General features: G+C 42.1%; 1 long non-coding RNA gene across 2 annotated transcripts in view; it reads right to left on the reverse strand.

The window, feature by feature from the left end:
* Positions 1-932: 932 nt before the first annotated feature.
* The window catches only part of LOC138511500 (uncharacterized), a 35007-nt gene continuing 20247 nt past the window's right edge, over positions 933-15692 (reverse strand). For both annotated transcript variants that reach the window (XR_011280624.1, XR_011280623.1), the window contains exons 2-3: positions 7540-7666; positions 933-5549 (exon numbers count right to left, since the gene is read on the reverse strand). This is a non-coding gene — a long non-coding RNA (uncharacterized lncRNA). The remainder of the gene's footprint in view (positions 5550-7539; positions 7667-15692) is intronic.

A 15692-nucleotide genomic window follows, 5' to 3' on the forward strand; every position in this document is an offset into this window, starting at 1 on the left:
ATTTTCATATTGTTTCTGTATGTCCTTGTATATCTTTTTCATGACATCAATCTGCCCTCGTCGGATTTCACTCAGCACTACATGATGTCCAATGGTGCGTGCTGTCATCTCCCACTCTTTCAGTACGAGGGTACATTCGGTATGATTGCCTGAGTGCATATCGTCTCTCATACACTCGATGCGGTATAGGGACAACACATGGGGTTCCACACATAGCTCCAGTATGACGGTGATGAGTGGGCCGTAGCTAGGAAAAATGCATCCACCTGCTGCTCTACAAAACAATGATGGTGTATTTTCCTAGATAGCCTCTTCACGCATGAATTTACAATGAATCAATACCAATTTATACACATTTCAGAATTTTGATCTTGTACAAAAGAAAATGTACTTTTCCTTTTTGATTTTGCGAAATCGTGTGAATTGGTTTCAACAGGAAGAACATGTTGAAAATGTAACGTGTCTGATCAAGGAAAGGCTTATTTTGCCAAAATGTGTGACTGGTGAATCAATGAATGTGTGTCAGTCTAAGCTCTAAAAATGTTCCCTTGCTAAACGGTTACTGAAACGACGAACTCAGAAACCCAGATGCGATTAAGAAGTAGTCGCAAATTGCTGACAGGCTCAGCAACTACAAATGTATCAACACAGCCGTGCCCAGAGCCCAAAACAATTATGCTAATCGAGGAAACGAAACCGACCATCAAAATGCCAAACTTCGTACAATCCACAAAACTGCCAACACGCCTAAAGTCTGCCTTTCAAATGCAACAAACACCCAACATGTCAAGACAAGCACACACGTCATTATATGAACCCAGCAAATGGTGAGTAAAATTAACAAATGAACTTAATGAAACCACAAACCTTTTCCTGTATCTTCTGTTACTTCTGTCTTTTGTAAAAATCTATTTGGATTAAAATACAAATAATAAAAAAGAAAAATGATTTATTAAAAAACAGATAAATGCCAGCACTGAAGCAGGAATACATGTAAATACACCGACATGTGGAAAGAAAAAGTGGCATAATAGAACTGTGCATTCTGTATGTAGACAAAACAAAATATACATCCCCAAATATTCATTAGCATCAACATTTGTTTTCCATCAGCTTTGCTTTATAAACAAAGAAAAAATAATACATCAGATGTATGAGAAAAGTAGCAAAAAAAATGATAAAATGGCCATTTGCACATTATACGTCTAATACAATATAACTCAAGAAGCATTAGAAACCCTTTCAGTTAAAAAGAATTTAAAATCAGAACGACATTCATAGGATAGCTCAAAGTCTAGATAAAATTAAAAAATCCTTTTAAAAAGGGGTTGTAATTTCATTCAAGAATTCAGCTCCAAGCCCCTTATTGAATTCTTCCTCCCCATGCCCACCCGAGGCACTGAATATCTATCGCATTTGTAGACTGTATAAGCCAACATTTCTATTTGTCCTAAACGATATGCTATGTCAAATTAATTAAGGTAGAAAGTAGAAACAGCATACATATTGCAGCTCTAAGGTGCATCATGATAAATAGGGGGGTAGAAGAAAAGGGCGGAATGGTCGCTACAAGGAAGAGGTTCCTGTGTACTGCAGCCATTTGTAGCTCTTTAAGAGGGGAGCGGAATCGAGAACCGAAATGGAATGGACTGGCATTATTCCCGACCGAGATGGGACACCAAACCCCGACCTACCGACCCCAGACAGACCCACAGACAGAATGATGGGGCAATAAAAACAGAGTGAGAAAAGACTATACAGGAGTAGGGGAGACACAGAAATTGTGCCCAAATCGAATTGGAAACAACACTAACCAGCACATGGAGAAATGCACAAGAAAAATGAGCAGCCTGCGCAACTGGCTGCTACCATGGCAATGGAGATTGATAAGGAGGCAGAGCTAAGAGGGTTTGTTTAAAGCTTTGTACCTGTGTAACCCCGCCCCCAGGGGAAATATTATGTAGAGCCAGCACAGAGGAGATTGGACAGTGATGGGTTAAGGGCAGGAACAGGAGAGGAAGAAAACGAGACCAGAGAGAGACCAGAGAGGAGTGTGTTCCAGGTGGAGAAGAAGGTGTTGGAGGCTGTCGAAGTATAGGGAGATTAAATGTGAGGTATTGGTTGTGAGAGAGAGTGATGAGTTGTATGTATTGTAGTGTGAGGAGGGGGTGTTAAAGCTGAGTGAGAGAGAAAGAAAGATGGAGAGTATTATATTGTAGGTCTTGTCTTGTCACTGGCCAGAAGTGCTTGCTATTAGAATGTTGATGCATGAATGCATGAATGCAGCTCAGGAGAATGTTGAGTGGATCTGTGAGTGAATGTTCAGAGAGTGTCAGTTGGGGGCCTGAGTTGGGATGATAGGATGGCCGGTGGGTCTACTCCTCTGTATATTACGGTTATTACCCATCCGTATCCTATCCTGTTCCATATGTGACTGGATTACATACTGTACATACTGTATAATAAAGCCTTACCTGGACCAATCTGAGACGCCAAAGCAGATCTTTGTATGAGTGCTTGGCTGAGTGATTACAGAGAGGCTTTACAAAAATTGGCGACGAGGTTAACTGGAAATGAAGAAATATACAGGAAAAGGGCAGAGGAGAGTGGAGCTGCAGCTACAGTAAAGGACAGTAAGGAGAGCTGTGGGTGGGGAAGCAGCATTTAGAGTGACCCACCATTCCCCGTGCCCTAGAGTAAATCATCCTACCCAGCTAATGGGCTTAAACTATCAAGAAGTGCCACTGGACTCTGGGAGGAAGGCCCCCATCAACGTGTAATTCCCCAGAGATCCCCATTAATTGTATGCAAAGGGCCTGGCTGTGGGGAAAATAATGTCCATAGGTTAACATCACTGCTTATTTAAAAGGAAAAAAATGGATACTAAATGCTGGTGTGCCGCAGGAACAATGGACGATTTAAGCTGCCAGCAAGTGAAATATGACCGGCGTGCCGTTTAGCTGACCCTGGAGCAATGTGGAGAAGCTCCTTTTGGGAAGCGCTGGGCTGAAATGGCAGTTAATATGGGAGGCCCGACATGACTCTACCTCCTTGATACCTGTTAGAGGAATGATGACGTTGTAGAATGTTCAGGAGGAGTAGGCGAGGCTGAGAACGCTGTGAGTTAGGTGCTCACGGAGCGCAATCATTTTCTCTCTGTATGTGGAGACTTGAATGTTTAAAGTAAAGCACCCTGTGCGTGACCATGTTGCATCGGATTCAGAACCGAATGTGGAACTGTTCAAAACAAAATGCTCGTACTGAGCTTATTATGAGGAGAAAAAAAAATGTATCAATCGATCGAATGCTTGGTGTTGTTTCTTTAGTTTTCAGGATGCGTTTAAAGAAAACAAGAATAATAACTACGGTGAGGAAATCGGTACCTTTGCTGTTGAATAGCTAACATGTTCGTTATAAATAATGGTGGCCAGCAGCCATTAGCAAGAAGTGAAACTAAGGTAGACCGTCACCGAAGGTCCGTATGGATTATCATACAGATGATTGGTGAAGATTCATTGCAGGACCTGGTGATTGTATCAAAATGAAGCTCAGCAATGTCGAAATGGATGTTACAGCGATTATCTGCTATTTTAAAGTGTTTGCAGTGTTGAAGTTTCCAATATGGGAATTTAAAATTGGGTTAGAGAAATGCCCATTTGGGGTATTTTGGGAAATGCTAAAGCTCAGTTATGGGTCAATGGGACACACACGTGTTGAAATGTTTGTGCATATTGTAATGTACGGGTTACCCTGGAGTGTGTATGGGCCGTTGTCTTGTGGTTGTGTATATGTTGTGGCCCATAGGGTACATTATGGTGCAGTTTATATTTAATGAGTTAAAATATGTGTAGTCAAAATGGTGACTGCAAAATGTGTCAACTGTATAGTTGATGGGTTTAAGAAAGACATGGGAAATACGGTTGACTTAAGAAGTTGACTAATGCAAAAGGTAAAGTGGTGACTACCCAGCTCAGGCCCCAACTGACACTCTTAGAACATTCACTCACAGATCCACCCACCATTCTCCTGAGCTGCATTCATGCATCAACAATCTAATAGTAAGCACTCCTGGTCAGTGACAAGACAAGACCTACAATATAACATCTCCCTTTCATACTTGATCCAACCACAACATATAGCATCTCCCTTTCATACCAGATCCAACCACAACAGAGAGAGAGGGGAGACATTTCGGGGAAATCAGAGAGAGAGAGAGAGAGAGTTATAGAGAGAGAGAGAGTGTGGTAGGAGGATCTGGCGAGAGTGCAAGGCACTAGTGAAAGTAGTGGTGAGGGCAGAGTGAGGCAAGAGGAGGGAGGAAGACATAGCCAAAGAAAGTGTGATATGATTAGGGCACAGAGGCATACATAAGATATTTCTCTGTAAGATAGAGGTGAGGAGGTGGGTGAGGAAAAGAGTGTCTGGACATCAGAGGGACAGAAGGGGATAGGAAGAAGACTGGATGGTATGAAAGAATGAAAGAAGGAGGAGGAGGAGAGGGGCTAGTGAGAGTCGAGTAGAGGGTGCAGTGAAAGGAGTAATGGGGAGGAGGGCAATAAGAGCGAGAAAGGGCACAAGAGATCAGTCCAGACTGTCAGTTAAATGCACAAGAAAATTGTTGTTCCTATTGGGGAGTGTTATGTTAGGAACCCCTTAGAAGAACCCAGAGGGGAGCAAGATAAAAAAAAAAGGCTTTTTGCCTTTAGGTAGGTGTTTACCAATCACTAGGGATTAGAATACCCTGCCCACACCCTGCCCAGAATAAAAAGAGTGATTTTAACCGTGTTAAAATTAAAAACAATTAAATCATCCTTCATAGAGTTATTGAAGCCATCCATGACACTGGGTTCTTTGCGTATGGAAAAGGGAGACTGGTGTACAGCATTGCACAAACAGGCTGATGAATCCTCTCTGTCCTGAAGCAGCAACATTGATACCAAGGACACCAATGCATACGCTGGCATAAACGCCATTCCATCAACTATGGAGGAGCCAGTAAGAGCAGGAAAGAGCCAGTGAAAGCCGAGTGCTTCCTCGTCTGCATTGAGTAGCTGAGGGAACACTCCAGAGGCAGTGTTGTGTGCCCAAGCAGGTACCTTTGAATGAAATACCTCAGCCCAGTGAATTTACCAAAAGATACAAAATGACAATAAAATGTGAAGTATGTCAAGACATTCTCAACCTATTACTGATAGTATTCGATTCCAGAAGAAGCTAGCAGGAGTAACCCTAACTTACTCCAAACCTACTCATGGAAAGAGAAGAGTCAGTCAGAATGCTCTCTGTGAATGGATCCAGTACTCTCCTGCCGAGTGGACAGAAGTTGCGAGTGCAGGAACAGCTTGCGCTTCCCTCTGCAGATTGTGTTCAGGTCCGCCAGTCTTCATTCTTTTTCCTTCTTTTTTTTCTTCGATTTTATCCTTTTCTTTCGGCCTCTTTTCGAAGTTACAGTTTTGATTTTTCCAGCATTCCTGCAATTCTTTTTCAGCCACTTCTTCATATGTTTGTCTTCTGGATTTGCACACACTTTTCTGTGTTTTGTGTGGAGCCTGGTCAAAACAAATGATATTTAATCGTAACCTTGGCGTTTTAATCAAACAAGTTTGAGTAATTTGTTTTAGTGCTAAAATAACTGTAGCTCTTAGTTTAATTAGTTAATAGCTTGTTAGAATTCGTGCTATTTAAAAATGTTCAATCTATTTTACGCAAACTTTTGCACAAATTCAATCTCTCATATTATTTTAAAAGTACAATACATTAGTGTTTTCGTAGTATTTTATAACATATTCTGATCTATCATGAAAGTGAATGAGAAGGCACAGATTTCTACATACTCAACCCCGCTACTTGCAGCGTATAATTAAACAAAACTTTGGGTTGTGCTTTCTTGCCGTTAACTATTGTATGGGAAGCTGTTCAGGTCAAAATTACACTTTTGGAAATGTGACATATTGAAATGAATACAACATGCAATGAAATTAGTAAAGCATACATTGAGATTACTATAATTTCAATGTGCGTCATATTCATTTTAATGGGTGTCCTATTCATTTCAATGGGCCTCATTACACGGTAGGCGGTAGCCATGGCGCTTTTAGCGCCGTGGCTGCCTCCAAAACCTTACCGACTCCGCCCTGGTGAATGGAGCAATTACCGGTCCATTCCAAGGTCGGCGGGACCGGTAATTCCCCATTCACCAGGGCCCTTCCCCGTTTGAGCCCCCATAGGGCTCAATGGGAATGGGGAAGGCGCTAATAACGGTACTGCAAATCGCGGTACCGTTATTAGCTCTAAAGTCCCTTTGCGGGTCCTTTCCTTAACGCCTGGAAAAACCAGGCGTTAAGGAAGGACCCGCAAAGGGAACTCGTAGTAGGGCGGTAAGGGATTACCGGCACCGGTGCCCTTACCGGTGCCGGTAATCCCTTACCGCCTACCGTGTAATGAGGCCCAATGCATATCTTATTCGTTGAATTTCAATATATGTCATACTCATTTCAATACGTCATACTAATTTCATTACATGTTATAGTCATCTCAATACATGTTTCAGTCATCTCAATGCATGCCTTACTCATTTCAATGTGTGTTATTCATTTCAATATGTCACATTCATAAAGGTGTAATTTTGACCTGGAAGGCTTCCCATACTATTGATGTTCAAGGCTCCGCAACACTCATGCAAATGCTGTTGGCTGCTGCGCCACTGCAAATAATGGGCAAACTAGTTTTACGATAATATCCTTCATTCCTTAAGGCACACACTAGTGTGAAATTCTGGCGCCATGCTTTGCCCCAATGCACACACTTCATGCAGGGCGGCTGAACAGCAACACCTGTTCCTCGCAGTTCCTCCTTAGAGGAGCAGGAACATTGGTGAACATGGATTTTTTCCATTGAAGCACCCGTGCCAGCATAACAATATATGGGTCATGTTTTTCAGACAAGAGCACAGAAGAAATAATCATTTTGAACCACGTGACCACATTGGCTTGGCATGTGTCTGGATAATTAGTAGCTATAATAGCACTATAAATCAATGGTACAATGTCTTACTACAATAAACATAGCAAACGTTACTATTACCAAGACAAATAGTATTGAATGTGATAACTGCAGTGGGTGGACCACTGAGTGTGTCCAGCTATTGCTTAATTACACACGCATGGATCCAGCAGGCTAGAGGCATTGCTAGGGGAGGGGTTGAGGGGGCTATAGCCCCTGGTCTTTTGGTTTTAGCCCCAGATAGAATCTTAGGGGCTATAACCAAAAGGCTAGCTAGCCCCAAGTCCGACAGTCCCGACATTAGCCTAGCCCCGGATCTTTTCCAGACCTAGCAACACCCCTGCGGGAGGCACACTAACCTACTATGTTAGTGCACGCTTCCTCTACGTACGTCTCCTTGCCTAGCCTACAGGAATTAGCTGCTTTTCATACCAATTTTTGATATGTTGACTTTTGACTTTATTTGTGGTTTCGGGCATTGTCACAACAAATAGAGAAAATGATGAAATGTTTTGTAATAAGTAAATTGTTACTCACACGACTGCTGGGATGACGCATAAACCATCGTCTCTCTGAATCTCACACCACAGTACTCTTTTCAACATCTTCTTTGAAGGGCGACTGTTCACCTCAGTACAGCAGCTGACGGCCCTGGGGGGCAGGGCTACAATAAAAAATAAGCTGAAATATTACTAACACTGCCTGCCTATAACTGTGCCTTGGGGGGAAAAAAACAAGCCATCTTGGTGCGGGGCTCTTCCTACTCGCCCTAGGTACTTCCAGGGGTACGATGGCAACGTCTTGAACGTTAATGAATGAAAAAACTGCTATTACATTTTAAGTACAATACAATAAAAAACGTAATATTGAATAGTTTAAAATATCTAAAATAAAGCGGCATGTCATTTTACTTTTTAAACACATAGTGGTTCTCAGAAGCTATACGCCATTTACTTCTATCCTTTCAAATCTTTTTTAAAATTGTTTTTTTTTCTCAAAACAGGGAGAGGCATTTGCTTGCCCTTTAAACTCAACCACTAAGAATACTGCTCCCGATTGCCTTACCTCTACACCCACTTCACCCCACTTCTGAATGTTGATTTCATAATTTGTTTACTCTGCCTTTTAAAATTCAGAAGTTTGTGCTTTCTAGATTTTTCAATTGACTTTTTAATCATTCTATGGATTGCATTCTATATTTTGAGCTGATACCACCTCAAAATGCTGGACACACAGTTTTGGAGAAACGTTCACTTCTCAAGTAGGAAAGCAATGGACTGACAGTAAATCTTTATGATCCGATATGATGTGAAGTCAAGAACAAAGGTTCCATGCACTGAAACTAAAGTAAAATGCAAATGTCCAAAACGTTTTTTAAGAAAGTTGCGTACAATTCTATTTTTTTTTTGGTTTGTTTTAGTGTTCCGGTTGTTTCCAACCGCTACGCGGCACTGCAACATTCTACAGTGCCTTAAAATAGGAAGATTTAGAGAGTTGCAGTGAACAGACCAATCATCAGGTCCCTACTTGGTCTGTGCTGGGCCCCAGGATCTAGACCCAGTGACAAATCCAGGATATTTGTCCACTCTCCCCAAGGGGGAGGCACCCCCATTGAGGCTAGGTTGGTGAGCTGGGTCCGCAAGACCCTCCCTACGGTTTGGGCAAACAGGACCACACTGGGAGTGACTCCCCCTTTCGGGACAGGACTCCCGGATTAGGGCAAGAAACCTTATAAAATCAGTACGCCTATACTGGAACCACAAAAGTCATAAAGCTTTTGAATTTGACTTACACTACTATTGAACTCGCCTCTGACTAAACCTCTTTTTATCAGAAGCCTGCTACCTCTCATTACCGAGGTGACTATAAAAACACTGGGATCCTCACCTGGAGGAAACGACTCCCTGATGCGCAGCTAGCGGCAGGGGAGGAGACAAGCAGAGTGGACACTGCCTGTATAGCGCGGAACAGACTGCCTGGAGGCTGGACCACGCAAAGGACATGGTGAGCCCAGAGCCCTCGAAACGCCACAGAATTTAGGGACTCCGGGAGTGGAAGCTCACCACACTCTGCACCGAGACCAAAGGAGAGAGAGAGAGATAGAGAGGGAGAGCGCTGTGCATCGACCAGGCCACGGGAGAGCCACCACAACCAGAATTAACCAAACGGCAGGCAGAGAGGAACGCTGCCGATACAGGCATTACCTACTATCCCAGGCGGAAGCACTGCGAGAAACCAGGTACCGAAGCTGCCCAGGAAGGAGGGAATGGGGCAGTTGATTGGTATGAGAGGAATCCTCCAAACTCCAAACCTTTTTACTGGCTAAGGAGTCCGGAAATAGTATGAATCTGGAACGGAGAGTCCCGAGTGGTGCAAAATCAGGTAAGAGTGTAGAAAGTACAGAGAAGCAGATTGACAAATCTCAAGAGGAGTAAGGTATGTAATCCCTGGCAAAAACCGATGAGAGAAGACCAGGGGCTAGAGAGCCCATGCATTGCTTACCACAGAACCGATGGGTCCTGAGGGACACAAGAACTGATAATACTGAGAATCAAGAAAATAAGAATATTGAGTTGCATAGTGCAATGTCCTCGCTAACACAGAGTGGGAAATCTTGAGAGCGCAAAGTGGGCTTCAACATAATACATTGTTGCAGAGGGTTTAGTAGAATACCCCACTGTATAAAAGAAATCTAGCTTTCGGGAATGGAAGGATCAAATACTAAATGACTGTGTTTTTTTAATACAAGGAACAGAGAAAGATCTATCTGGACTTTCCTTGTTAGAACTGATGCAGTCCTTGGAGGAAAAGATTTTTTTTAAGGTTGCCTGGAGCAGAGGGGGTCAGTTAGCAGGTGTTGACAAAGCCCCAGCGTGCACGACTGTTTCTTTGCTTTGTTAGTTTGTAGGGCGGAGCACTGGGCAGTCATGTAGGAGAAAGACTTGTGGACTAGGAAGGGATCTACAGTATCTCCAACAGATGCCCTATGGTGACAAAATAACACAGGGAAGGTGGTGATGCTGCTAGCATTATTGCACACTGTGTGAATCTGCATTTATTTATCTATGATAGTTTAGCATGAGCTAATCAATTTATTTCATCCATGCATCCATTTAGCATAGGCCATGTTTAAGCACTATCGTTTTGTTCTTAGCTATCATGGTTCAAAATTTGCTGAGAGCCATGAAGAATTATGCACACTTGTTATTTTGTATAGCACATTGTAGTGTGTTTCGAGGTGCTAGAGGGCTGCTTTGTGTTTTGTCCATATGAATTAGGCTTTTGCTGAGCACGGAAAGAGAAGCCGTACACAGTGTAAATGTTTTGATAACAAATACAGTCTTGGCAGACTGTCAAATCCTTTAGCACAGAGATATAGCCTTGGTTGGCTGACTGCAGAGAAATGTTTTCGTTCCTGCAAGTTAGACTGTCTCGATGCGAGAGAGAATGTTAGCGATAGGCTTGCTGTTTTTGTTCTTAGAATAAAGAACATGTCATTATGTTCCAGTATATGATTATGCCGGCTGAAATGATGTATGCATGCACATAATATAGAATGCATACAGTTTGAAATGGAATGCTTTCTACGCACACAATTGCACAATGAATGCGTCATTGCACTGTATAACAGTGGCTGTTCTGTTCTGTTCACTATGTTTAGCTGGCTGAGGGTTGAGTTAGGTTAGGTTAGGTTAGGTTTAGCATAGGCCATGTTTAAGCACTGATGTATGCATGCAAATAATATAGAATGCATACAGTTTGAAATGGAATGCTTTCTACGCACACAATTGCACAATGAATGCGTCATTGCACTGTATAACAGTGGCTGTTCTGTTCTGTTCAGTATGTTCAGCTGGCTGAGGGTTGAGTTAGGTTAGGTTAGGTTAGGTTTAGCATAGGCCATGTTTAAGCACTATCGTTTTGTTCTTAGCTATCATGGTTCAAAATTTGCTGAGAGCCATGAAGAATTATGCACACTTGTTATTTTGTATAGCACATTGTAGTGTGTTTCGAGGTGCTAGAGGGCTGCTTTGTGTTTTGTCTATATGAATTAGGCTTTTGCTGAGCACGGAAAGAGAAGCCGTACACAGTGTAAATGTTTTGATAACAAATACAGTCTTGGCAGACTGTCAAATCCTTTAGCACAGAGATATAGCCTTGGTTGGCTGACTGCAGAGACATTTTTTCGTTCCTGCAAGTTAGACTGTCTCGATGCGAGAGAGAATGTTAGCGATAGGCTTGCTGTTTTTGTTCTTAGAATAAAGAACATGTCATTATGTTCCAGTATATGATTATGCCGGCTGAAATGATGTATGCATGCACATAATATAGAATGCATACAGTTTGAAATGGAATGCTTTCTACGCACACAATTGCACAATGAATGCGTCATTGCACTGTATAACAGTGGCTGTTCTGTTCTGTTCAGTATGTTCAGCTGGGTGAGGGTTGAGTTAGGTTAGGTTAGGTTCAGCGAGATAGAGGGGGCTGTCTCACAGCTGGTTGAGAGAGAAAGGAGACAGTTGGGTTGGGATTACTGAAACTCTCATTGCTAGATAGTGATTGCTTTTGCTGCATGTTAGAGATCAGTGACATTCTGTCCTGCACAAAATAAAGATTTTTTTTGTTTTTTTAAATAATCTGATTCCTGTGTCTCTGTGATTCTTTTCTTTTTTGTTTACATAGCATAGCACACTTTTTAGATTTACAACTGCATTGACACAGTTACACTATCCTACACACACAGGAAAATAGGTCATTGCTGCCCGCATTGGAGAAACATGATTCTGTCCTAACTTGGTAGAACATGTGGCTGAATTTGTAAGTAACTGTTTGACATGCAAGCAATATATAGCAGGGGATACATTGAGAGTTGTGAGAGGAGCCATAACTCGGCCAGTATGCCCATTCCAGCAGGGATGTCTTCTGTGTGAAAACTGCTGTCATTACTTGGCAGTTAGAATGTGAGAACAGAAGAAATTGTTTAGCATATTCTGGTAAAAACTGGGCATTTCTGATCGCATTTTTGAGTTACTGAATGCATTTGATAATTTATTTCTGTTCCAGTAATTGTTCCCTTAGCTTTCTGTGCTTATTTTAATCCTTGCAACAGAGGCTTGGTGTAACTAAAATAATGGAAAATCCATGACCTACAATAATTACATAATCCTAAAAACTGTTGCATCTCCTTGACTGTGGTCGGCTGTGGTGTCTGCTGTACTGCTGTTGCTTTTTCTGGTGTTACTCTCCTTCCTGCTGATATTATTTGGCCTAGGTATAATACCTTTTTCTGGCAATACTGCATTTGGGTTTTGTCTACCTTGTGCCCTTTTTCTGCAAGTAATGTTAAAAGTGTCATTGAATCTGTCCTACGCTGTTCTTCTGTGGAACTACACACTAAAAGGTAATCTACACATTGAATGATTGTGCTCGGTACCTGTATGTTACCTAGATACATGTGTAGTATTCTGTTGAAAATACTGGGGGACTCAGAGTAACCCTGAGGTAATCTTGTGTGCTGGAATCTCTGCCCTCGGTAAGTAAATGCAGCGAGAAATTGGGAATCTGGGTGGAGTAGATGGAAAAAGCATGCATACTTTAGATCAATGACAGTAAAGTGTGTCGCTTCAGTGGGTATGTTGCAAAGAATCATGATGGGATTGGGGACCACTGTGAATTCTTTCTCTACAATGTTATTCAATGGGCAGAGGTCCTGTATCAACCTCCAACTTGAACCTTTCGCTTTTTTCACAGGGTATATGACCATGTTGCATGGGCATTCTGATAGCTGTATTTCGCCTTGTTGCCATAATGCTACAATGGTGTTATAAATCCCTTCATCAGCCTCTCACAACAATGTATACTGTCATACTCTTGGTAACACTGTACTTCCAGACAGTGAATCCTGATAAAGCCTGGGTGTAGGAGCTGTTGTGAATCCTGATAAAGCCAAGGTTCAGAAGGGTCATACTGTGAATCCTGTTAGAAACCATGATAAAGTTAGCACCCTGAAGTTTGGTAACAACACCTGTTATTACGCACTTAGAAGCGGGAACAATCTGGCATGAAGCACTTTATAATATGTAATTATTGAGATTATGTAGTTAGTCATATATTTTTATGTTTTTCTTGGAAGGACACCAGATCCTCCAAGGGAACAGCATCATTACTGTCTTCCTCATCTTCAATTGCTCTGAGGTTAGAAGTGTGTTATCCAGTAAGATAGCTCACTGCATGAACATATGTCCCAAAGTGGTGTGTGTAATCAGAAGCTCAAAATGTCAAAAGGCTAGTTCATCCTTTCATTCTTCTGACAGTGATAAACCGAAGGCCAGAGAGTTGGCAACATACGTGTTATAATTTAAAGAATCATGGGATCATTTGGTTTGTGGAGAATGCTGAATACACAAATAAATCATGTCTGTTATTTGCCAGCCAGAGGGAGTTGGACAGAGAAACGTTAAGAACAACAGTTAGTTATTACAGGCTGTATCATGCCCGATATGCGAGAACCAGGAAGGATAGCTCAGTGGCAACGTGCTCGCCTTGGAAGCAAGACGACACAAAGCAACATAGGTTCCATCCCTGGGTCCGCGCTTAGAAACCTCTGGGTATTTAAGCGCATTATAAATATGCAACTAAGACAACAACAACAAAATTCTGTAGCAGCACCTCGATGCCCCCGGGCTGTGTTAGCGCTTTAAAAATAAAAAAAACAAGCATTCTACTTTTTGCAGCACATTGGTACTTGTAGTGTTCTTTTCCAATTGAGCATGGAGCACTACAATTACCATGATGCAACACTAAATTACTGTGAAGATTTGAGACTGTCACTCAATCTAGACACGTTTTTCTGCAGAAAAAGAGACATTGTTTATTACTTAGGGTGTGTATTAAGGGACTGCTGCTTCCAAGAGACAGAGAAGAATGGTAAAGAGTGGGACATGTATCATTCAAAATTCATTTTCACCATCAGTAGTGTGCAGTTCATTTCTGAAAATTGCAATTTAATTCAATCGCTTTATTTTGGAAAACAAAAAGAGTTTGTTTTAAATAGCACAATTAAAAGCCAGCTAATCACATATCATGCTGTTCATTAATACTAATGACGCAGTTCACATTAGTAAATCATCATACAGACTAGAAAATCCGAATATAAAACAATTCTCTAAAGAATTCATATCACTTTGGATCGTGACTGAAAAAAAGCCCTATCCACAGTTTTTGGTACTTTGCAGAAGTTTAATGCTTACATGATAGTTCTAACCATACGAGTTTGCAGCCCTGGGAGCATCCATCCGGGCACGCGTGTAAACTAAGGATGCTTGGAGGAATTCCCCATTACATCCATATTGCCTCATTTTACGCCGATCCACATTATTAATGCGCTGGTTTCTATTTCTACTTCATTAGCTGCAATGAATAATTTAGCATTATAGTGAAAAATGCGTAATGAATTAATTAATTACTCCTGCTGACGCCGAAGTCAACATTTCGAGGGTGAAAGCATTCCTGTATTGCGGGTGTTGAAGTCGCTATGCAGGACAACTGCTGTTTACCAACTCCAGGTCAAAGTGCCAAAATCGGGGCAAGTTTGCTAAGAGCCCCGGAAATGCAATTTACATTCTGTATTTTACACAGCAAGCTTTTCTCATATTTGAAAGTATTGCACATTTCAGGAGACTTTGAACAGGGACGTAATTTCACCAAAGTGCCTGGGGTTTCAGAAGTGACATCAGATAACCCTTGACCTCTGATGACATCACAGGAAGTGGTCGTTTGACCCCTGCCCCAAGTGACATCATGGGAAGTGATGGCACACACCCTTCAGATGTGTCCAACACCTGTGTTTCCAGGTGCGCATGTTGCAGCCATCATCTCAGCCATCTTCACTCATTCATAAACCTCTCACGCCCACTTGCACTGCATGCTCCGCACAGTAACGCACCCACCCACCAAGAACATTCAAACATACACTATAACATTTCTACTCATTCACCCACCACTAACTGACCCATACACCTTCTCTGGTATTACCCAAATTGTTCGAAAAAATGTTAATGCAGGGTAGATTTTACCGAATTTGGTCACTGCCATTCGTTCAAATTTTTTCTAACAATTTGGGTCAGAAAATACTGAACATGAAGAGCAGGGGTGGTGTCCCCCCACCCCTCATGTTCAGTATCTTTGGCCTTTGGTATTGCAGGGGTGTCTGCCGCATCCTTAACATTGGAGGGCGGGGGACAAAAATTCCTCTTGCCCCTTTTTAATGACTGGTCAAAAGAAGGGCCTGAGCAGTTCAAATGTGGGCAGTCCGCCCGCAAACAAAATGATTGCGGGCAGACAACTCATATCCCCTTCTCTCGCATCCACTTACACTGCATTCTCCACACAGACAGGTACCCATCCAGAACATTGAAACACACTATTGCATTCATACTTATTCACCCACCAGCCACTCACTCATGCACCTACTCTTACATCCATTCTCACTGCATTTTTTACACAGGCACACACCCACTCAGAACATTCAAACACACAAACAATCGCATTTCTTATCATTAACCCACCACGCAATGACCCATAGAACTATCCATCCATTCTGCTCCTTGTTCATCCATCCTCCCACCCTCCTGTCGACATATCGATCCGTCCACCCAACCACCCTCATATCTTCAACCCACCTATCT

Source organism: Ambystoma mexicanum, chromosome 6p, assembly GCF_040938575.1.
Source record: "Ambystoma mexicanum isolate Mex_15411 chromosome 6p, UKY_AmexF1_1, whole genome shotgun sequence".
NCBI lineage: Eukaryota > Metazoa > Chordata > Amphibia > Caudata > Ambystomatidae > Ambystoma > Ambystoma mexicanum.